The sequence below is a fragment of the Cynocephalus volans genome, chromosome 15, assembly GCF_027409185.1.
Source record: "Cynocephalus volans isolate mCynVol1 chromosome 15, mCynVol1.pri, whole genome shotgun sequence".
In the NCBI taxonomy this organism is placed as follows: Eukaryota; Metazoa; Chordata; class Mammalia; order Dermoptera; family Cynocephalidae; genus Cynocephalus; species Cynocephalus volans.
Genome location: NC_084474.1, coordinates 39,831,358 through 39,857,797, shown reverse-complemented (window position 1 = coordinate 39,857,797; position 26,440 = coordinate 39,831,358).

The following is a 26,440-nucleotide window of genomic DNA, read 5'->3' as shown; positions in this document are numbered from 1 at the left end:
TGAGTAGGTAATACATGATACATTCATTCCACCCTTCTATAATCAGATACTTTTGGAACAAATTTTACTTAAAATTCGTGCCCATAGAGACTAGGTTTCAGTCAAACAACCTAGCAAACGCTTCCCAGTGCTTTAGAGGTGCCATATAGCCTATGTGTATAGCAGGCTATACCATTTAGGTTTAAATGGATACAAATTCTCTGGAAAATAAATCAATGCCATTAATTGATTCATAAAATTATACTCCTTCCTCCTTCATTTAAAACCTTTACTACTCTTCCCCACACACATTCTTTTGATGTATTTGGTTTGTAAGAGTTTTCCTTGTGAGTTTGTTTTAATTTTATTTTTCTGTTTTAGAACTTGAAGTTTAGGTATTAGCAAAGGTAACTATAATGCCTCAGAGACGTGTTCTTTATAGGGTTTTCAAGCAAGACAGGACCATCCTCATAAAACTGGTAGAATCAACATTTAGTGATAAGGGAGGTTCGGTGAGTTTGAAAGTTTGAAATACTTTAAATTGTTTCATTTCCAATGCTAGTGGCAAGACTATCAATCATTACCTAAGTTTCTTGTAAGAGACTCGATGACACTATGAAACCAAGTTATGACAGCAGGGTCTCTCATTTATTTTAAAGCTAAGTCAGCCTTACAGCTAAAGAGACAAGAGAGACTTTTAAAGCAACCATGGACATTTGCTGATTCTTTGACCGTGCTGTCATCTGAGAATTTAAAACTTTAAATCTTAAGCATTTCTTTATTTAAGCTCTTTAGTCAAGCCCTACCACAATGATTGTTCTTCATGTTCTATATAAGTGATCTGTTGTTTAACCTAAATATCATCATCAATAGGCATTTTATTCCAGATGACTAAAGGTAATAATTTAAGCAACAGTTTCACAATTATGTTGCATGAGCCTCTGGAATATTAAGTGAATGGCTTATAGTGTAAAATTATTAAATATAATAAAATTTTTACTACCTTTGAACTTATCTAGGATTGAACAGCTGTTATACTTATATATATATATATATGTATGTATTATTTTTCTTGCATATAATCATTATAATCTTAAGAATGTGACTTTCTTTAGAAGAGAAAATGGTTTTGATTAAAGCATTTTTGACTTTTTGGAACCTGGGAACTTGATTAAATCAAGAGGTAGATGTAATATTATATTGACTAATCTTGGTGATATAAGTTTGATTCTGGTACTATTTGTCGAAATCCTATGATTTGCCTGCCCTTTCACTAAAATCTGGGAATAGAACTGAGTAAAGTAGCTACTTTTGGGTGGAGATAAAAGACACATTTTAGGATAAAAGGATGATAATGAAGAAAGATTCTGAGATGCCAAATCATGAGTCTTGTAGTTGAAATAATGATGATGGAATGCAGTTCAGTATCTGCATAGGTAATAGTAGGTATGTCTGAAAAATAGGTTGTAACAATTTTGTGGAGGGAATTAAATGCCAGGTGGAGGATTCCAAACTAAATTTGGAAGGGTTTAGAAGCTTCTGAAAGCTTTTTGACCAGAGGATAACATGGCCTGTGTTACTTTATAGGAAGATTACATTAAGATTCCTTTATCTAATAATTCCTGAGAGGTACAAAGGATACATATTTCTGAAGTGCTTTAATAGGTATAATCTTATTTTATCCATATAGAACTCCTAATGCCAGATAATAGGTAAAAGATATTTTTGCCATTTTACTGTTAGCAGGTTATCAGTTTTCTAAGGGCAGACAGTCCACCTGACACCAGTCTATATTTTAAGATAACTGTGAGATCATATTTTAAAAATATCTTCCACAGGATCTTTTCAAGATCTTAAATAGGTCAAGCCATATTTTCTTTTGAATAGCTTAAAGCTACAGATCATCTTGATTGAAACATTAATTTATGATTCACTGCAGGAAAACAGTTTTAAATATGTCAACAAAGGCTTACAGACTAGATAACCCACAAGCAGTAAAACAGATCTACTAGTTGGATGGTTTCAAAATACATAAAAAACTCTTCTTCCTAGCAGTAGTTATTTGAGCAAAATATGCTGTGTTTACAAACACTTGTTTTTAAGTTGGTTTTGCTCATCCATAGTGACTATATTAGGTTTAAACTAGTGTTAAATTATGAAATTAACTTTGCTAATAGTATTTGTAAAAAAGATTTTCAGTGCAGAAAAGTAAGGTCAAAAGGTTAATTTATTGGCTTAGATTTCAATAGTTATTAGCAAAGCATAACTGGAGTTCTGTTTATTTGAATCACATTTCTGTGAACAGAAATTGCTTTATTACAGAATCATTAATGGAATTATGCAGAAGTCAGGAGGAAATCAGAAAATTGGACCTTGAGCAAAAAATGTTTTTTGAGTTATGCTGTCATAGGAAAGTTCAAAAAACAAATCATACTTTAGGTATATTATTAGGTATGTGCTTGTATGTGTTAAAATATCTCTGTGGCATCAATTAGGGATTTCAACATCTTGACTTTTATTTATCCCCCACTCTAAATGTTAAGTGAAGGGGCTTATACCTTAAAAACTTTGAAAGGCTCTGGGAGTCCAACACATGGATACTGTGGAAAAAGACTAAAATAAGACTTTCAGTGATATTTAGAACTACAGGCCACTGTTATGCTACTCTTTAAAGGAGCACTTACAATTTTAGCTTGGCACTCATAATCCATTGATAAAAGAACCAGTCATTTGGTGGACAGTGAAGAGGAGAAATATTCTTTAATTTACTAACCTTTAGTTGAGAATGCCATAGGTGCATATGTCATTGTTCCTCCAGTGTTTAGAACTTTCATGCTATTACTTATTAGAATGGAGATATTTAGAATGCTGTTTCCATAAGCAACTTTATCCTTATCCCTTTTCATTGACATGGGAGAAATTTTTTTTCATTGTAATAAAGAAAGAATGAGTACATTTGATACTACTTTTGCTTTTTTATTAAAATGTACCTTTATTCCCCAGGTAAATTAATCTATTCAACATTATACAATGTAACCATTTTTTGTGGCCCTTTACCAATTTCTCACTAAACCCCCCTCTCCCTCTCCCGATTCTTTCCCCTTTCCCACCTCTGGTAACCCCAGTTCTGTTCTCTCCTTTTGAAAGCTCAACAAATTGTGATTGCTGTATTTTTCTTTCATTTAAAATTTTATTTGTTTGTTTGTTTGTTTGTTTGTTTGTTTGCTTATTGTTAGCGCACACTTATGAGTGAAAATGTGCAGTACTTTTCTTTCTGAGCAGGGCTTCTTTCACTTAACATAATTTCCTCTAAGTGCATCCATGTTGATGTGAATGGCAGAATTACATTCCTTTTTATGGCAGAGTAGTATTCCATTGAGTATGTATACTGTATTTTCCTTATCCAGTCATCCTTTGATGGACATTTTTGTTGGTTCCAACTCTTGGCTATTGTAAATAAGCTGTGATACACATGGGAGTGCAGGTATCCCTTTGAAATGATGATTTCCATTCCTTTGTAAACCAGAGAATCTTTTTTCTTTTTAATTTTTAAGACAATTTATTACACATACACGTGCAGTACAATGTTGATTCTCAAGAGTTGTGTACAATGTGTGATGGTTAGATCAGAATAGTAAGCTTATTCTTCATTACATTATGCAAACACTCTTTGTGGCTGTTGACCAGTTCCTCATTAACCTCCTCTTCCTCTCCAATCATTTTCTACCTCCAGTAACCATGTTTCCTTTCTCTCTTTCTAAAAGTTCAATATTCTACTGTGATTGTTGTTTCCTTCTTTTTCTTTCTTTGTCTTTCTCTGTTGTTTATTTGTTTATTTATGGATTCAGCTACTATTTATTCCCAAGAACACAAGGTATTTCTCTTTCTGTATCTGGGTTGTTTCACATAGGATAATTATCTCAGTCTTATCCATGTTGCTGCAAATGGCTGAATATCATCCTTTTTTATGGCTGAGTAGTATTCCATTGTGTGTATATATACCGCAGTTTCCTTGTCCAGTCATCCACTGATGGACATTTAGATTGGTTCCATTGCCTGGCTATTGTAAATAGAGCTGTAATAAACATGGGAGTGTAGGTATTCCTTCAACATGATGATTTCCAATCCTCTGGATATATCACCAGTAGTGGGATTGCTGGATTATATGGAAGTTCTATCTGTAGTTGTTTGAGGAACCTCCATACTGTTCTCCATAATAGCTGTACTAATTTACAGTCCCACCAACAGTGCATAGGGTTTCTCTTTCACCACATCCTCAACAGTATTTGTTATTCTCTGTATATTTTTATTATAGCCAGTCTAATTGGGGTGAATTGATATCTCAAAGTGGTTTTGATTTGCATTTCCCTGATTATTAGTGATGATGAGCGTTTTTTCACATATCCGTTGGTCATTTGAATGTCCTTCTTTGAGAAATGTGTATTCAACTCTTTTGTCCATTTTTAAATTATATTATTTCGGTTTTTTTTGCTGTAAAGCTGTTTGAGCTCTTTGTATATTCTGGTTATTAAATCTTTGTCAGATGAGTAGTTTTCCAATAATTTCTCCCATTCTGTAAGTTGTCTTATAACTTTGTTGATTGTTTCCTTTGCAGTGCCCAACTTTTTAGCTGGCTATACTCCCATTTGTTTAGTTTTTCTTTTGTTGTCTATGCTATTGGTGTTTTATTCATAAAGTATTTGTCCAGTCCTAAATCCTGGAGTGTTTCCCTTATATTTTCTTTTAGGGAGTTCTAAAGTTTCAGGTCTTATATTTAAGTCTTTAATCCATTTTGAGTTGATTTTGGTATATGGTGAGATGTACGGATCAAGTTTCATTCTTCTACCTAGGGGTATACAGTTTACTCAGCACCATTTATTGAAGAGGAAGTCTTTTCTTAAAAGCATATTCTTCATGCCCTTGTTGAAGATCAGTTGGCTGTAAGTACCTGGGTTAATTTTTGGGTTCTCTATTCTGTCCCACTGGTCCACATTTATTTATGTCAGTACTATACTTTTATTGTTACTATAGATTTGTAGTATAGTTTGAAGTCAGGAAATGTAATGCTTCTAGCTTTACTTTATTTTAGTTAGGATTGCTTTGGCTGTTCAGGGTCTTTTGTTGTTGTTCCTTATGAATGTTAAGATTGCTGTTTGCATTACTCTGAAGAATGTCATTGGTATTTTCATGGGGATCACATTGAATCTGTAGATGGCTTTGGGTATTTTTGATTATAAAAATGTACTTGATTTTGATTACAGCAATACAATATTCTCGATTAACTCACACATACAAGGGTACTTCAAAAAGTTAATGGAAAAATCAGAATTGAAAGATAGTAAAAATCTTTCCATGAACTTTTTGAAGTGTCCTTGTATATTTTCTGTTTTGCAAATGCATTCCTTTATGTGATCCTTCTGCAATTAATAATTGCCCATAAGTCAAGTATTGTTGTGTTGCCCTGGGGAGCAGAACCAGTAGAAGCAATTCTTTCCAAAATAATCCACTTAGAAAACTGTGTGAAAATACTCTCTTTGAGTTTCAAAACTGTCTTGAAATGCTATTTGGGCTTTGTTTGCAAGAACCATACACTTGAAAGGATTTTTTTTAAAAAAACATTTAATTCCAGTAAGTTTGGACTAAAAAATTAAAGTTTAACGATCTTGTAGCCTAAAGTACCAAGTGTGGAGAAATGTATGATGACACAATAAAAGGTAATTTCATGCAGAAAAAAGGTGTGTGGGGGAGAAAAACTAGGGGTAAAATCTCTGAAGAAGATTGAAAGAGAAGAGCATGAGTGTTTAGCTGTTAGTCTGGAGAAGAACTACCTCCTTACTTTTCCCTCATTGTGGATATCTGAGTGAAGATAGGGAGGATTTAGCACCAGAATTTCCAGAATGGCTTAGGGATGACAATCTGTTGATTAATGCCTCACTTTTTACAGTGTGAGCCAGGAATTTTACGCATGATCAATTGACACTGTGGTGGAAGAGTGAGTGAGCTCTTCAGGAGAGTGGGACTTAGGGCTGCCTCACAGAATATTGTGCACTGCAGTGAATGATAGGAGGAGCTAAAATTTCCTAATCTCCAGGAGGAATAAGAAGGGAAGTGGTCAGTAAAGAACATCTGAAAGGCTTGTGGTCAATAGGAAGAGCAGCAGAATATCTGAAACTGTTAATCAAATGACATATACTGACTATACATGTCAGCAGAGGATAAGATACAAATGTACTGTAAAAATCACCAGTGGAGAAGAGCTACTTCCCACAGGAGGCCAGCAGAGAATGGAAGATGACTTTCCACACAATAATGCTCCTTCAGTGGTAGGGCCATGCCTATATCCCTTTGAAGTCTAGGTCATTACCAAGCAGAAGAAATGGTGAGCAATGAGGGAGCAAATCCTGCATTTAGATCAAGTATTGTCCAGAAGAGACAAAATGGGTAAGATTTAAATTTTAACTGTAAATAAAAAGAGGAATGAAAAGCTAAATTATATTTGGTTTATAGTGATAATGTTTGCTGACTGCAGTTTTGTGAGCTGTCAGACTATGAAGTATGTTAGCTACATCAACAACCTTAGAAAACTACTATTTCTCCATAATAATGTATTTGGGAGAGTATGAACTTAAGTGGGAAAATATTTTTACTTGAATTGGTGCATATACTTATAAGATTATATTTATTACACCTAGGTTACTAAAATACAAACACACACACACACATGCACACACATGCACACCAAATTCAGTGTTTCCTAAACAGCCATCATCTGCTTACCATCTTTAGTACTTTTGTAATATCTATACCCACACTGATTTTAATTGATTTAATGTTTTCTTTATGCTTACTTTTAAAATATTACATACCTAATTATCTTAGCTCAAATCAATTGCATCAAATCAGTTACATCTTTATTATCATCATATGACTATTTTTACTTTATACATATTAATTATAAACAGTAATATTGGAAAAATAATAATAAATGCCATATTATAGCCCAAATCACAACCAATGCTATCAGGCATATATAATGTTATAAATACATGCACCAACTCAAATAAAAACATTTTTCTCATTTAAGTTCATACTCTCCCTTGTACAACATTATGGAGAAATAGTAGATTTCTAAGGTTATTAATGTAGCAAATATACTCACTACATTTTGGAAAATATTTATCTCCTTAATAATGAAGTAGAAAAACATTAAATGAAAGTCTGCTTATTCAGGGACCTAATATTCAGTATTTTCTAATGAGTTTAACATCTGGCATTTTTGAGGGGAATGGAGTGGAGGGAAATGCCTTTATTCTTTAAAATTTATCTCTCTTACAGGACATTAGCACCCCTCACTGTCATGTGCTAAATACCATGAGCACCTCACAATCAGTATGAAATCCATCCCCCCACCACCATTTCTAATCTCTTCCTATTAGATTTTGGTGACAATGGTCTCTATATCATGAATATGTATACACTCTAAAAAAAATGAATCTTTGATTAATTCAATTTCTTATTATAGTAAGTTTGATGGTTTGTAAAACAACAAACAAACAACAAAAAGCAAACAAACAAAACCCCAGAAAGGTAGAAACGAATTTTCAAAGAACTATAAATGAGCAGGACAGAATGGCAGGGCAGTAATATGTGTTTTGTAATTAAGATTTGGAAGAAATTAAGAACTATGAAAACACTCAAACTGGTGGACTAGGAATTATATTTATACATCTTATAAGAAAAGAGTTATCAAGGCTCATGCAAGAGGAACAGAGAGTGCCTTAGTTGTATCAAAGAACCAGTCAATTCCTTTCTAGATTCTGTCATGCCTTGGCATGAGGTTATGAAGAAATTGTGGGATAAACTAAAACTAACAGCCCTATGTACCAAGATGAAATTATCCCAGGGTATACTGCTGGTTCTCTTCAGGAGGCTGAGCTCAGAAAGATAAATAAATTTCACCCAAAGATTTTAGGTTACCAAGTAAAACTACTCCGTTTTTGGAGTTACTGTCTGTTCTTGAAATAAGAGCCAAGAATAAAAAAGAAATAATCCCCACAAATCTTTATTTCTGTGAATTCTAAAGTCTGCAAAAATATACGCCCTACTACAGTATTATGCAATGGATCTATTTTTGCAAATATGCAATAGTTTAAAATAAATAGGACAAGAGCACCTACAGGATCTGGGACAAAGTAAGTAATTTTAAAGTAATATGTTTGAGATTCTTATCTTATTATGTTATTATTTCTGGTGATATTACTAATGCTAATACTGATATAAAACATTTATATAAAACATGTTAAGGAATACCAATAATATCTAGTCGAATGTGGTATAGTTAGCTTCTATTTCCCAGTCCTTATACACATTCAAATATAAATCTATCAAACATATAAATAATTGTATACATACTTGAATTCTAAAATTTTCAATTATTTACATTGTTGAAAATTATTTCATTATACATGGCAATAAATATATTGTGAAATCTTATTAAAACTTCTATCTAGTAAAAATTATTACTGTGAAAATAATTGACATGGGAGTTCTTCAAGAAATCATTTTTAAAAAATAATGGTAGACACACCCATATAAAACACTTAAAAATTAAGTAAGAAAGTTGGAAAAATAAATTCCTAAGAGGAAAAATACATTTACTGAAGAAGAAAGAATTGGAAACAAATTTTTATTTAATGAAAACAAATCGTCTGAAGTTCTGCAGGACTTTATTTACATAAGTTCTCTTATTCCTTCAAACAACATCGTGAGGTGAGAATTATTATCCATCTATCTTTATGTCGCATATTTTAATTGAAACCCAAAGACATTGCGTTGCCTGAAGTGGGTGATGTAGTGGACTTTACCTCCTAGTCCAGTTAAATCTCCATATCCTCATTTAGTTATTCCTCAGAACTGTAGGTGAGAATCTGGACTCATTCAACTTTGCTTCATTTCAAAGCACAGAATATAATGACTTTCCAATGCTTTTCTAACTAGATATAATGGTAGAGTTTGGATATATTATATTTCAATTTGAGTATAATGCCCAAAATTACTATTACATTTGCTTGCTTGTGTTTTATGTTATAGGTCAAGTTTATATTGCTTAAAATAAATCTAACTTTAAAATTAAAGAGTCATGTCATGTTTAGAGAGGATTATGCTGAAGCTGACAGAAGCTGGAGGGGGAGAGTCAGTTGTAAATTAAATAGGTTTGTTGTACATGAAGAAAGGATAATGCGGATTTGCAGGGAGCACTGTGCAGTTAGTTACCACGATGGCAGAGGTGAACATTGTTCCCTTCTGGGTACCCCCAAACATACCAAGACAGGGATTCTGGGCAGACATCAGGTTATTTCCTCTTAATTTTCTTTTAGAGAGGAATAAGAAGAGAGAATAATACAAAAGGATGCTTTGCTTTCACTAGATCAGGAAACATAGCCAACAACTGCAGAGTCAAGTAAAGATTATGTGAATTAAGCTGCATGCTGGCATCATAGTAGTCAGCAGAAAAAGACTAACATTCACAATTGTGAGAATTTTATCATTGTTTAATAATTGCTTTCAGTCAAGTCAGTTATCTCTGCCATTAAAGAATCTGCTCTTTGGATCTTACTTCTCTACTTCTAAGGTGAAGGGCCAGGTTTAATGAGGTTTAAAGAGTTTTCTGCCTCTCATTTTATGATTTTACCTTTGTTTGCAATTTTCACAGAATGGCTCTTAAGTAAATGACATGTAATCATAAACCACAATACATTTGCAGTATTAAAAATTATTCCATTTTTTCCTAGAACTAAGTATAAGAATACAGTTATTTGCTAGTCTAAGTCTCCTTATTTTTAACATTAATTTTAGGAAGCTCAGCATATTAACTTTTTTATTATTAAAATATGATTCCATAAAACTAAATTGCTGAGACTATAAATAAAATGATCTTTTTTTCTTAATGTTGTACTATATGAAAAATTTGTTAAAATACTTATATTTAAATCAGATCATTTATGGATTCTTTTTCCTAATACATGCCTTTTTAAATTAGTCATACAATTGTAACATTTTCTAGTAAGAATAGAGGGATTGAAAACAGAAATCTTTACTTTACTGAGATATTTTACATCATACCAGATTAATATGAAAATCTTTATTATCAAACTATCTTTCAAAGCAAAGTAAAAACTAAAGTACATTGTAAACTATGTATTTTTTTGCTCTCCTATCAATTTAAATAAATTTGCTTGAGCTAGAAATCAATTTAGCTCAACCATTTCTCAGTTCCTGTTTGAAATTTTAAAATATATGTATACAGCTGACTGATTTGAATGCATTTCGGAATCTCTTCTTAAACCCAAGTTGAGACTCTAAAGCTCTCACTGACATGATCGCCTTTGCAATAACTATGCTGACTCCAAGGTTCCATTATGTAAATAAAGGAATACATCTATTTATGCCCTTCAGAGTGTGACTGAAAACTTCAAAGAAATACAGTGGAGCAGAATGTGACTGGAAAATTTTTACAGAGCTTTTTATGTCCAGTTATCAAATTCCACCAACTAATTACAGTCATAAAAATATAAAGAAAGGAAAAACACCCTTCCTTTACATTGAGTATAGTTTACAAAATAAAATGAGAACAGAGGCAAACATTCACTCTCATAAAATATGTTACTTCAATTTATTTACATTTAAAGCAAAAATTATTATTTTAACAGGCATGCTTTAAGGAAAGAGATGCATTAATCAAATTGTTGTCTGTTTTTGGCCTATGGTAATTCTGCTTATTTCTCATCAAACTATTATACTGAAATATATGACTTTGGGGATTTAATCATAAAGAAATTTTATTTTGGTTTCCTTCTATTCCTTTACATAGATACAGTAGAGCTAATTTTCTCACTGCGACTGGTCAAAATATAGAGAGCATTTTCTCTTATGACTTCTCACACTTTTTAAATACAAACTGTATTTACTTAGTTATTAGAATTCCCAATACCATGTCAAAATCAACCTTTGAACTTTATTGAACAGTTTGGATTCATAGCAGTGGAGAAGTCTCTAATGAAGGAAAAGGGACAATCGGCTGCTTCTACTTGACCACCTTGTGGACGGTTGCTTGTAATCCTCATCTGTCACCAATTTTGGAGTGGAGGAATTGGGGGAAAGATGAGCAGATTTTTTTTTGTGTGTGTGATTGGTAGTGTTGTGAGCAGGTGCACTCAGAACTGGGGATGTATTTAAAGATAATTCTCTCATGGGTGCTTTTACAGGGTCTTATACCCATTTTGGGCAAGATCTCATCTATAGTTTTCTTGTTGCAGATAATGCTTTTTCCTCTATCTCATTGGTTACCATTTATTTCTTAGACTCTGCAAATCTTGTGACTCACTTTGCCATGCTTGGTAGCCTTCTTAGAAAAAAACAAAATGAACTTCAGTTGATTTTCTGTCGTACGTGGCCCAAGTCTGGTCTATAAGAAAAGCTCACTGGCTAATTCCTACACAGGAGAATGAATACAAATAGAACAGGATCATTCAGTGGGAAAACTATGACAACTTTGAGGTTATAGTAAACAAAGAATACAACATAGGTAGATGCACAGAGAAATATTGATTATAATAAGTCGTAAATGTATTATTTATCTATTACTGTATAACTAATTATTTTAAAACTCAGTGGTTTAAAGTAATGAATATTTCTCCTGCCTAAGTGAAACTTTGTACACTTTGATCAACATCTCTTTCCCCATCCAGAGTAGATTTTAAATAATTTCACAACAAAATATAAATGTGTGAGGTGATGGATCTGTTAGTGCTGGATGGTGCTGATTTATTTAATCATTTCATATTGTACACCTACATCAAAACATCGCATTGTATCCCATAAATATATACAATTATTATTTGTCAATTAAAAATAAAATTAAAACATAATAAATACTTGTTATCTCGTAGTTTCCTTGTATCAGGAATCCAGGGGAAGCTTAGCTGGGTGGTTCGCTTGGAGCATCTCATAATGTAGATGCAAGCATTGCTGCAGTTATATGAAGGCTTGGGTTTTGGAGATTCTGCCTCCAAGATGGCTCATGTGTGTGGTAATAGTTATGCTCACTTAAGTGTCTCATGTCATGCTCTTGTCTTCACTCACAAAGAGTGAACAAAGGCAGAAAGACACAACCCAGATGGCTTTTATGACTTGGCCTCAAAAGTTACACTTCACCATTTCCACAGTATCTTAGATGTTACACAAGTTGGTTTTATTCAGTGTGAGAGAGGCCCTAATGAGTGTGAATACCAGGTGGCAGAAATCATCTGGGAGCTCTTAGAGGTTGGTTGCCACAGACATGCAGTTGAAAATATCCTATTCCACCTGAAGGAAATAATGCATTCTGATTTTAGCTTTAGTTTCTATTCCTTATTTCCTTAGCCAGCCAGCCTACCAATCATCTACACAGCCAAAAATGTCCAAATAAATTTAAGATGACAACAAAAAAGTATCAAAGCCATTTTTCTCTATATATTTCTATTAGGTATGACACACATAAAGTAGGTTACATTCAGGTATCAATAAAAATATTGTTATATTGCTAGGAAAAAATTGAAATTCAGAACAGTAAAATTAAAAGTTAAAAAGCAAGTATACAGAATTAATTTCTTCTACATAGAAGTACAAAGTGAAATTTAAAATGCAATACAAAATCAACATGCAAAAATCAGTAGTGCTTTTATAGTCCAATAAAAAACTTGCAGAAAAAAGAATCAAGAAAGCAAGCCCATTTAAAATAGTCACAAAAAATAAAGAAATACCTAGGAATCAATTTAACCATGAAGACGAAAGATCTCTACAATGAGAACTAAAAATCACTGCTGAAAGAAATTAAAGAGGACACAAAAAGATGAAAGACATTCCATGCTCTTGGATTAGAAGAATTAACATGGTGAAAATATCCATACTATCCAAAGTGATTTATGGGTTCAATGCAATCCCCATTAAAGTACCAATGCCATTCTTCACAGAAAGAAAAAAAAAATCCTAACATTCATATGGAACAACAAAAGACCCTGAATAACCAAAGCAATCTTGAGCAAAATAAATAAATATTCAATAAATAAATAAATAAGTAAAGCTGGAGGCATAACATTCCCTGACTTCAAACTATACTACAAAACTATTAGAATCAAAACAGCATGATACTGGCATAAAAACAGACACTCGACCAATGGAATAGAAGAGAGAACCCAGAAATCCACCTAGGTACTTATAGCCAAGTGATCTTCAACAAGGGTACCAAGAACATGCTTTTGAGAAAAGACTTCCTTTTCAATAAATGGGTGCTGGGGAAACTGGAAATCCATATGTAGAAAAATGAAGCTAGACCTGTACCTCTCACCACATACCAAAACAAACTCAAAATGGATTAAAAACTTAAATATAAGACCAGAAACTATAAAACAAAACTCCTAAAAGAAAACATAGGAGAAACACTTCAGGATATAGGACTAGGCAAAGCCTTTATGAATAAAATCTTGCCCCAAATCATAGGCAACAGAAGAAAAACAAACAAACAAACAAACAAGCAAAAAAAACCCCAAAAACAAATGGGATTATATCAAACTGAAAAGCTTCTGCACAGTAATAGAAACAACTAATAGAATGGAAAGACAACCTACATAATAGGAGAACATATTTGCAAAGTATACATTTGACAAGGGATTAATATCAAGAATGTATAAAGACCTCAAACAACTCAACAGTAAGAAAACAAGTAACCCAATTAAAAAATAGGCAAAGAAGCTTAAGACATTTCTTATATGAAGGTACACAAATGGACAACATACACATGAAGAAATGCTCAGTATCACTCAGCACCAGAGAAATGCAAGTTGAAACTATATTGAGATATCCCCAGTTAGACTGGCTATTTCTAAAAAGACCAAGAATAACAAATGCTGGTGAGGATGTGCGGAAAGAGCAACTCTTCTACACTCTTGGTGGGACTAGCACAGCCATTATGGAAAACAGTATGGAGGTTCCTCAAACAGCTGCAGATAGAACTGCCATACAATCCAGCATTCCCACTGCTGGGTATATACCCAAAGGAATAGAAATCATCATGTTTAAGGGATACCTGCACTCCCATGTTTATTGCAGCTCTATTTACAATAGCCAAGAGTTGGAATCAACCTAAATGTCCATCAATGGATGACTGGATAAGGAAAATGTGGTATAAATGTCCAATGAAATATTGCTCTGCTATAAAGAGAAATGAAATTCTGCCATTCGCAGAAACATAGACGAACTTAGAGAGAATTATGTGAAGTGAAATAAGCCAGGCACAGAAAGAGAAATACCAGATGTCCTCGCTCATAAGTGGGAGCAAAAAGGAAGAAAGAAATAAAAGAAAGAAAGTAAGAAAGAAAAAAAAAATCACAGTAATACATTAAACTTTCAAAGAAAGAAAGAAAGAAAGAAAGAGAACAGAACTGTGGTTTTTAGAGGTGGGAAAGGAGGGCAAAAAAGGGGTTAGTGAGAATTAGTTAAGGGTCACAAAGATTGACCACCTTTTATAAACGTGGGTATACTAATTATCCTGATTTAATCATCACATATTATGCACATGTATTGATATTCAATTCTTTACCTCACAATTGTATATATATATAATCAATTATCTTTCAATAACAACAACAAAAAAGCAACACAAAATCAAAGGCATTCAGTATTTTTAGAGGTCCTCTATCATTATGTCTTCATGAGAAACATAGAAGTAAAATGGGTTCTAACAGGTTAACACTTCAGTTTGTGTAAAGGACAGCAGACAAATAAAGCCTGAAGACCTTTGTTCATTCAGCTTTTACCTCTTCGGTCAGTTTTCCCCTTCTTCCTGGTCACTTGATTGCCTGGAAATAGTAAATTATCCAGACTAAGTTCTCACTCATGAGCCTATGTGCAACTTCTGCTTTATTTTCTTAAAAATGACCAAACAAGCAAAACAAAACAAAACAAAACAAAACAAACAAAAAAACAAACAAAAAAGCCCCACCTTTTTCTCCAGATATGTTTCCCTCTCCCCCTGACATTTTTTTTTTCCTGTTGACTGGAAAAGTGATGATTGGCATGAACTTGGAAGTTGTGTGTTGTAGATCACAGTGCTGCCCAACTGGTGAAGATTCCTAAAATGAATCCTGCAGCAGATTCTACCCACCCACTAGGGTCTGTTACATGAGTGAGAAATATACTTCTATATTGTTTGAGCTAATGCATTTTTGGATATCTTTGCTTTGTGGCTCAGGATTAACCAAAATAATTTAGGAAACATGGATGAAAAGGGAGAAAAATACCACAATGTGGCTGATCCAAAGAAGAAAGCCTGGAAAGGTAAAAGTGAAGAGTTCCCAGTAGAGTTCAAGCTAATAAAGACTCTTCTTTATAAGAAAAAGGTAATTCTTAATATTGCTCAAAAGGAGGAACTTGAATAATTTTGTTCCCAAATTTATTTAAAGACTACCATCGACTGAATGTCCTGGATTACATACCTGATTCTGTCATTCCTCTACTTAGAAAATTTCAGTGCACCTTCTGGACTATAAAAAAAAAAAAAAAGATCAGGTACTGTAGGCCAGAGGTCAAAAACTAGCAGCTGTGGCTTTATTTTATTTCATCAGCATTTTGCCTGAAAAACCCAAAACTAAATGTCTTAAGGAGATGAGGGACTGTCACTACAGGCTGCACCACAGAGATCATCATATGCAGGCTTATTCATACCCTTAGGTAGTATGTGTGGCACCAATAATCACTTAAGTTTGTGTCCTCTTCCATGCATTCCTCAGTCTGCTCCTACCAGACAAAAGTATGGGCCCTGAACTACCTCAACTATCTGGCTTTGATCGTGGTACTACCTCTCACAATTCATATTCCCAACTTTAAGGCACAGACCAAAGTATCTTTCTTTGAGTGAAGGTTCCCAGGAAAATCCTGGTGAAACTAATCTCCGTCTCTGGTGGATTCATTGGATATTGGATTTCTTCTTATAGCACTTGTTAATTATATATCAGTTAATTATTAAAATGACTTGTCTCATCTACTGCACAATAAGGTCACAATGAACTCATTATTCATTATTGTACTCCCTCAAGGCTCAGTACAATAGGCAATCAATACATTATCAAATTCTTTAATTGATTTTATTAATGAAGAATTAAATTTAAATGTCTTTGTTGATCTAAGGTAAATGAAAGTGTATCAAAGATATTTGTTGTAAGAATCAGAAATCTGTTGTGGCTGATTAATTAAAAATAATTAATTGAATTGTAGCTGAGAAATCACTGAGAACATAGAGAACCGAGTTCCTGCATTTGGAATGGAACAAAAGAAAACAAACAAACAAAAAATCCATGCAGGATTCCACCACTGCAGAGGTCCAGCCCTTGTAGTCTTCTAACAAGACAGTGATGATCTTGAAAAAGTAGGCTGACTGCAGCTGCAGCTACAACTGGGATGATTCCTCATGGAACTAATTGTTTTTTGTCAGTAGCTCTCAATTTAATATCTGTTGTGTTCATGTGTCTGCTTATAATACCTGTTCATATCCTACCTTCAAGGGAAGCTAAGGAAGCCAGTACCTGGGATTTTTATCTATCATAGTAGGATGTAGGATTTACTTCCCTCTAAACCTGGCAGGTGGTAAATGTCCGTGAGTAGAATAGGAACTCAAACTCAGAACAACAAAAAAGGATGAAAAGTGTATACTTTTCAAGTAATCCCTTGTTGACATCATTTTTGTGAGGATCAAGGGAGTTAACATGTAAGAAACACTTGAAAGAGTTATTGGCAAGTATTAAGTGTTATGAAAATTAATTATGATTATTATTATCATAAGAGAATTTTCATTTCATCAACAGATGTTTACTGAATACCTACCATGTATCAAGATGTCTATGTGGGCCGAATCTGAGATAGATTTGCAAAGGTGTGAAAACAGACAACAATGCTACCTGTCACATCTAAATTTCCTCTCATAGATTCTCCATGTTACCTGGGCAGAAAGAAAGATACTATTAACTTCTCAAGTTTTCTGACATAAATAATTGTATCCACATACTCTGATTTATCTTTGTCTAGAAAGAATCACACACAAAAAAACTTTTGATAATTCATGTCCAAGAATATTCTCATTTCTCAATGGCCTACTGCATTTCATGTGTGAACTGTAGCTTGTAAACTTTAATTTCAAGCTGACTAAAGCTGAAGTAATAGCATGAATGGTACTTTATTCCAAGGATCTAATATTACAACTTAGTGGACGTGAAAATTGTGACATATACGCATTCGAGGTAAGTTTAGACAGATTACAGAAGAAGAATTAGGCTTCTGTTGTTGTTGTTTCTGTTGTCTGTTTTTGCTTCACCAAAGCCATATTTTATTGAGAAAATAATCATCTTCCTATTTAGAGGTAATTCGTGGTTTGCTATTGTGGCCCTGTGGAAACCCAACCTGATCCTTGGTCCCTCAACATCCATATGACCCAAGGTTCCCTGGTCCACCAAACAATAGAACCAAGTATGTTGGGCAGCACTTCATCATCACATGGACTTGTGTCTCAAGACTGTGATTGTAAGCCTCCTGAGGGCTTTAATGCTAGTATGACAGCTGCACTACCTCCTCTTACACAGCTCGTGTGTATGGTTTCATGGAAAAAAAAAATTCTTATGACCTCTTCAGTCATGTGTAAGTGAACCTGGTTTACTGATAACTCTAACTGATAAGCTAGAAGCAATAGGAGAGTAAATATAGTTCTGTAGTGACACTTAGAAGGAGCACTTAACAATAGTGGAGAAAATAAATCTTTCCTCTAGAGGAAACATCTAGCAGCATGCCAAATTTCATTGAAAGAGAAGTTTTTAAAGTGAAGATATACAATACACTTATTTGGTGCAAAGGCTAATGGTTTTGACAGATTACCAGGGATTTGGAAAGAAAAAGTTTGGAGGAGAGGTGATGAAGAGATTTGGTCAAAATGTATGATTGAATCTCTCAAAATGGATACAAAATGTGAGGATGTTTTGCTGAACAAAAAATATCCTTGTAAAGAAAGTATTTAAAGTTAGATAGACAAGGTGACATGTTCTGTGGCTATTGACAAAATTTTATCAAAAAATTACAACCACATACATTTATCATGTTTAGAAATCAGAATTTAATACAATTCATTCAACCTGTTGTACAAGTCAAAATTCTTTCATGGAGGTAAAATCAACCAATACAGAAACTGCCTTTATAACGAGCAAGAGGAGTAACATGGACTAACTCAGGTTTACAGGGATCATTTGACTGATACTAAAAAAAAAAATTGTACAGAACAGGTACAGAAGCAGGAAGATAAGTTCAGTATGATTGCAATAGTCCAAATGAGGGCTGAGGTGGCTTTTACTTGGGGGGCAATCGTGGAATAACTAAGAAATGTGTAATTTCTCAATAGATTTCTATGAAAAGTGGATAAGGGTTGCTGACAGATGTCAACTTCAGAGAATGAAGATTTTAACCCTGAACATCTGGACTGAAAGTGCTATTAACCGATGAGGAAAAGACTGTAGAAAAAGTAACTTTTGGTAGTTTAGCTGTATTAAATTTGAGGAAGTTTAATAAAGATGCCAGTGAAGATTTCAAGTAGGAGTTTACATAATTGAGTCTAAAGTACAGGGAGGATATTAGGGTCAGAGATGTGAATTTGGGAGTAGCCAATGAGTAAGTAGCATTTATTGTCCTAGGACTGAGTGGTATCACTGTAGGAGTGAGTAGAGACAAAAGGACAAAAAGAAAAAAACAGCTGAAGCCTGATCCTAAGGAAAGCATTGTTTTCAATCTTGAGGAAAAGGAAGAAGAAATGAGTAAAGGGGGCCAAGAAAGAGTGGACTGCAGACAATCGAAGAGAGAGAACGATGACTCAGAAGTTAAGAGAAAAAAATATTTAAAAAATGAGGAATTAATAAGCTAGCTCAAATATTGCTAGTTGTCTGAGCAACTTAAGGATTGAGAACCACTGGCTCTGTCAATGTGGAGGTGATTAGTGACCATCACCAAAGCAGTTTCAGTTGGGTGGAGGGGAGAAAACCTGACTGGAATATGTTGCTAAGAAATAGAGAAAAGAGAGACAAGATAGAAACTATAGACAGCATTTTAAAATAATTTTATTATGGTAGCATGATAATGAATGGGGCAGAAGCCAGAGGGTGGTATAGGAACAATAGAAATACTTAAGACAGTAAATGATACAGTGTGTTTGAACACTGTTGACAGTTGATCAAGCAGAGAGAGGACAATTAAAAACATAGGAGATGGGCCAATTTAAAAAATAATGTTGAATAGACAACAGGATATAGCCAGTATCTTGATGGAAGAATAGGCATTATAAGCAATGATAGTTTACTCATAGTAACAGGCAAAAAAGCAGGATATCTAGGTATAGACGCTGGTTGATTTATTATCTCGGGTTTGTAAAATAATCAATGATATTTTAATTTAGGTCCCATTTAGTTGGTACTTTGTTACTCACAGTTTAAATCATCTTAAACAACATACTCGTCAAGGTCAGGAATTATCTCAATGCCTTCTTTGCATTCCCGAAGTATTGTTCAAAGATTGGCATTTACTTGGTCTCAATAAATATATGGTGAATAAACACATGTACTAAATGACATTAAAAGGAGTAGAAATACGATGTGTTAAAATGAGGCTTTTTTTAAAGCAATAATTCTAGTTCCGAACAGGTAAAATTTTCAATTTTCACAAGCAAAACAAAGTAAAGCGATTCAACCCTAACTGGCCATTTTAAATGGCCACCAACAGTTATATAGGCTTTCATTTGAGAGTATGGTAATGATGATGACAATGACAGTGCTGAAAAAGAAGAAAAAGGTTAATTTTGGTAAAAGTGACCTTGAAGACGAAGATGAAGATAGTGATGATGATGGTTATGCTGTTGATTAAGACTAACCTTTATTGCTTAAAGCACTGTGCTAGATAGTCTGCATTCAATACGTTAATCTCCACCACAACATTATTTATTAAGATGTAATAACATTACCTTCATTCTTCAAATTAGAATATTAACTGAGGGATAAATAGAATAATTAATCTTTCCAGGATCTGACAGCTATATTTTGCTAAGGTACTAAACACACTGGGGGTTCTCTGTTATTAAAATCACTTCTCTTAATCACTTCTTTGGTTTCACTATCACAGTTTGAATTTTATTTTCTAACTGGAGTTCAACAAAACCAGCCTTTAATGACATAATCTTTTCTGATAAATTTGAGGTGACCTTTCTTCAACTCCAAATTTTCACCTAGCTCTGAAGTTAACTAGTCTTGGGATTCTTTTCAGAGGTGGAAGCATTTTAACTCAACCAACTGGTAATTGGATTTATTTATGTTTTCACTAAAAAACAAAACAAAACAACAACAAAAAAAAATACAAGCAAAAAAAAAAAAACTATCAAAATACTGTACTGTCTTTTCATGTAATCATGAAGATTTGCTCCTAAGGGATAGGGCCATCAGTTATTTCCATTCTGACTGTCAGAGACTAAATCTCTCCATTCTAGAAAATAGGTATTATATATTCAGGGAAGGAAAAGGGAGCTATTAAGAAGAGATGTGATACAATTTTCATTGTATGTGTACAAATATTAATTTTGCCACACTCTCTTTTGTGTGTGTATACATAAACATATGAATGTATGGTGTCCGTGAATAAACAGTGAGGTGTTTGGTGAAGGAGCTGTGTGTAATTGTTGCTTTGTTCTTTGTTTATATTTGTCTTTTAGTGACAACTCAGCTTTTTGGATATACTGTTATTTTTGTAATTTTAATTTGACTACATCCTTTGATATAAAATGTGCTGTATACACTGTCAGATTGCAAACAAGTAGAACTATACGAAGTTCATCAGACAAGATGCCTGACTGGAGTGTGGTATTGCTTAATGAAAAAACTGTTATCTTATACCTACCAGCTTACCACACTTCTGACTAGTGTGAAGACTGGCACTAATTGTCACTGACTTTGGCAGACCTTGGAGACTATCCAGTTAAAGTGAGTGGACATGACATCTAGAATTCCTCTTCCCAATTAAAGACCCTTCCCAGAAAGAGGAAATTGTAACAAATGCATGGGAGTTACACCATAGAAAAATGTTCAGTAACTCTTCTGTATGGAGAGAACTTACACAATATCATGTTGCTTAAATAACTAGGAAAACAAAGTATGTGTCTAAGTGACAGTAAGGAATATAAATCCTTCCCTCTTAAGATCTAGGCTATAATGGACACTCAAGATTTATCATATTCAAGTAAAACCCACCTTACTCAAGAGGTCAATTAATAAATATTTTTGATAACTAGAATACAAATTCTATTTCTATCTCATTTTTTAAAGGAATTTATTTCTTAATTGAAACATATTGGTTGTACATATTTCTGGGTACAGAATTATATTTCAATATATGTATACAATGGGTAGTGATCAAGTTAGGATAGTTAGCAAATTCATCATTGCAAAAATTTATCCTTTCTTTGTGAGGAGAATACTTAAGTTCCTCTCTTCTAGCCATTTGAGAACAGACAATAAATTATTATGAATTATAGATGCTTAATACTACTGTAGACTACTAGAACTTATTTTTACTAGTTAGCTGTAATTTTGTGTCCATTAACCACCCTCTCACTATCCCCCCATTCCACCATCTCAGACTGTAGTAATCACAATTCTACTCTATTCTATTCTATTTCTAAAAATTCAACTTTATTTATTTTTTTTTTAGCTCCCACCTATGAGTGAAAACATGCAGTATTTATCTTTCTGTGCCTGACTTATTTCACTTAACAATATCTTCCAGGATCATCCATGTTGCTGCAAATGGATCTCATTCTTCTTTATTGCTGAGTCGTTTTCCACTGTGTACATACAGCACATTTTCCTTACCCAGTCATCTATTGATGTACATTTAGGTTGGTTCCGTATCTTGACTACTGTGACTAGTACTGCAATAAACATAAGGGTGCAGATACCTCTTTGGAATGTTCATTTCCTTTTCTTTAGGTAAATACCTAGCAGTGGGATGGCCAGATCATATGATAGTTCTATTTGTAGTTTTTTGAGGAAACTCTGTGCAATTTTTTGTAGTGGCTGTATTAATTTATATTCCCACCAACAGTGTATGAGTTCCACTTTCTCTGCATCCCTTCCAGCACTTATTTTTTACCTTTTGGATAATAGCTATTCTAACTGGGGTGAGATGATATCTCATTGTAATTTTAATTTGCATTTCCCTGATGATTAGTGAGGTTGAACATTTTTTCATATACCTATTGGTCACATGTATGTCTTCTTTTGAGAAAAGTCTATTCAAGTCATTTGGCAATTTTTTAATCAAATTGTTTGCTTTCTTGCTGTTGAGTTGTTTAAGTTCCTTGTATACTCTAGACATTAATCCCATGTGAGATGAGTCGTTTGCAAATATATTCTCCCATTCTGCTGGTTGCTTCTTCATGCTGTTGATACTTTTTTCTGTTGTTGTGCAGAAGCTTTTTCATTTGATGTAATCCCATTTGTCTATTATTGCTTTTGTTTCCTATACTTTAGAAGTCTTCTCCATAAAATTTTTACCCAAAACCACATCTTGGAGTTTTCTTCTAGTAGTTTTATAGTTTAAGGTCTTATATTTAATTCTATAATTCATTTTGAGTTGACTTTGGTATATAGTGAAAAATTGGGTCTAATTTCATTCTTCTGCACATGGATATACAGTTTTCCAAGCACCATTTATGGATCGGCTGTCGTTTCCCCATTGTATGCTCTTGGTGCACCTTTGTCAGAAGTCAACTGGCTGTAAATATGAGGGTATATTTTGGGGTTATATATTCTGTTCCATTGATCCATGTGTCTGTTTTTATGCTAGTACCATGCTGCTGTGGTTACTATAGCTTTGTAGTATATTTTGAAGTTGGGTAGTAATACCTCCAGCTTTATTCTTTTTGCTCAGGATTGCTTTGGCTCTTTTGTGGTTCCATATGAATGTTAGGATTTTTTTTTTTCTATTTCTGTGAAGAATGTCATTGGTATTTTGACAGGGGTTGCATTGAATCTGTAGATTGTTTCGGGTAGTGCGGTCATTTTGACATGAATTCTTCTAATCCATGATATATGAAATGTCTTCCTATTTCTTGTCTCCTCTTTAATTTCTTTCATCAGTATTTCAGTTTTCATTGTAAAGATCTTTCACATTCTTGGTTTAATTTATTCCTAGGAATTTTATTTTTTTGGTAGCTATTGTAGTCAGCACCACACTCAGCCAGTGAGCGAACCGGCCATCCGTATATGGGATCCGAACCCGGGGCCTTGGTGTTATCAGCACCGCACTCTCCCGAGTGAGCCACGGGCCAGCCCATTTTGGTAGCTGTTGTAAATGGGATTGCTTTCTTTATGTCTTTTTCAGCTAGTTCATTGCTGGAGTATACAAATGCTGCTGATATTGCATGCTGATTTTATATTCTGCAACTTTACTGAATTTATCTACCAGTTCTAAAAGTTTTTTGGTGGAGTCTTTAGGATTTTCTATGTATACGATCATGTCATCTGCAAACAGGGACAATTTGTGTTTCTTTTATTCAGTTTGGATGCCCTTTATTTCATCCTCTTGCCTAACTGATCTTGCTAGAACTTCTAGTACTATGTTCAACAGGACTGGTGAGAATGGGTATCTTTGTCTTCTTTTCTTCTTCTTAGAAGAAAATCTTCCAACTTTTCCTCACTCAGGGTGATGTCAGCTGTGGGATTGTCATATATGGCTTTTATTGTATTGATATACTTTCCTTCTATGCCTAATTTGTTGAGAGTTTTTATCATGAAATGCTTTTTCTGTGTCTATTGAGATGGTCATATGGTTTTTGTCCTTCATTTGGTTGAAGAGATGTCACATTTATTGATTTGCATGTGTTGAACCATCTTTGCATCTGTGGGGTAAATCCCACTTGATAATCTTTTTGATGTGCTGTTGAATTCGATTTGCTAGTGTTTTGTTGAGAATTTTTACATCTATGTTCATCGAGTATATTGGCCTGTCGTTTTCTATTTCTGTTGTGCCCTTGTCTGATTTTGGTAATAGGGGGATCATGGCCTCATAGAATAAGTTTGGGAGAATATCCTCTGCTCTGGCTTTTTGGAATAGACTGAAAAGTGCTGTAATTAATTCTTCTTTAAAAGTTTTGATGGGATTTATTTCTATTACATAAGCTTATGTTGCTTTGTATATGCATTTTTTGCCATGTGCAAATTGGGACAAGCAATGTATGACATGTAAAACTCCAGGTACTGAGAATGTAATTGTATTTGAATGTCGATGTTTTTCAACTAAAAATAAAAAAAGACAGTAGAAACTAGAAACTTTCCAAAAGTGTTTACAACTTATACCATTTCACTAGGACCATTCATATACTTATATTTTATTCATTCTTCCTATTACTTTTAATAATCAGTAAATACTCAGGTCCAGTTTTTTACTTTATTTTAAACTTGATAATATATTTATTTAAAGTCATATTTGCTACTTCTGAGTCATTCCAATCTAAAATGCCATGACGGAATAATTTCCAGAGCTTTATTATCATAATTCATGAACAAAATAAAAACAAATATTCCTAAGAGCACAAACTGAACAAACTACCATATGATTTTCTGTTGATTGCCATAATTTGGTAAACAAAATTTTTGAGAATCTATAAATGCTTGGTAGCCTTGTGTTAGCTGCTTTTCTATTTGCTTTGTCGTCATTTACATTTCACTATATGGAGAGTTACGGATGGAGATTTGATTTCTTTTTTCTGTAATTGTTTGCAGGTAAATACTTTTCACTAAGCAATAGCCACCAATTGGATGCTGTTATCCTTTGTCAAAGCCCACACAAGATAGGCCTGCTTTATAAATAGTAGATATTGATGACATTTTGAAAACGTTTTTAGTTGAAGATTTTAGGTTTGTTTTTCATCCTCCTACTGTTTACAGAATTGGGAGTGGAAGAGTGGAAAAGGATAGAACATCTTACAGCAGAACATCTCTCTCTACCTCTAGGGTACTTCAGAACGTTCATGGAAACGTTCATATTATTCAAACTTTTTGAAGTACCTTGTATTTTCTCTATATTTCTAAAAATGCAAACCTGCTTTTTTGATGTGACAGCAAATCACATCACCAAGAAAAAAAACTTAAAAGATGTTATTGTCCATATTATAGCAATTTGACTTGTTTTCTGTATATTAAAAATAAGCTACCTCATAACTTCGTACTTTTTAAGGAATTTCTTAAAGAATTGCATTTAGATATTATGTTGGAGATTGGTTAGTAATAAAGACATATCACTAGAAAGTAATACAAACCTTAAAAATGATGTTTTATTCTTTTGACCTGTAACATAGGTCCATAAGAATGAACAAACGATAAAAGTATAGCTTAATTAGTTACTTAAATTATGAAGAGAATCTTAGTGTAACCACTTTCCATATAAAGACATAGAATATTCATTCTAGCATTCCTAACCTACTAAAAATCCTTTGCAATCACCAACTCATCCTCTCTTTATGCAACCCAGAGTTTAATTCTAATCACTTTCCTGCTTTCCTTTATCCATTTATTCCAAAATAGTATAGTAGATTTTTGCTATTAGCCAAGCAGAATCATGTACTATGTGTTCTTTCTGACTTCTTCTGTTCAATATTATGCAAATGAGATCAATTCATCTTGTTATGTGTATTTGTATTTTATATATTTTTAAATGTGGCACAATTTATTAATTCTACTGTGTTTCAAATTATTACAAATGAGGGAGCTATAACTTGGTCTATATCTCTTGCTATGCATGCATGTCCACTTCTGTTGGGTATATACTTATAGTAGAATTGTTGAATTATAGGACACATGACAATTGCTAACTTGAAGGTATCACAATAGAAGATAATGGTAAACTTTTCTAAAGTGATTATTCCAGTTTACACTCCCACCATAAATGTGTGTGCGTTCTCATGCTTCACATCTTCACCAACACCTAATATTGTTTGTTTTCTATTTTTTTAAGCTCTTCTTGTGGGTGGGGGAGGCATCTCAATGTAAGCTTAATTAGCATTTCTCTATTTTTTCTAATAAAGTTAGACAATATTTTATGTTTTCTTTTTATTGTTATATTCTTTCTTTTGTGAAGTGCCGTCAAGTTTCTTGCTCATTTTTATATTAGAATGTCTGTCTTTTTCTTTTTAATCTTCAGGAGTTCTAACATATTCTGGACAGAAAAAATTATTCATTCAAAATGTTGCGATCATATTCTTCAACTCTACAATGTGCACATTTGACTATCTTGCTGATGTCTTTTGATAAAGAGATATCTTAAATTTATCTTTTTTATCTTTATTGTTTTTTATTTG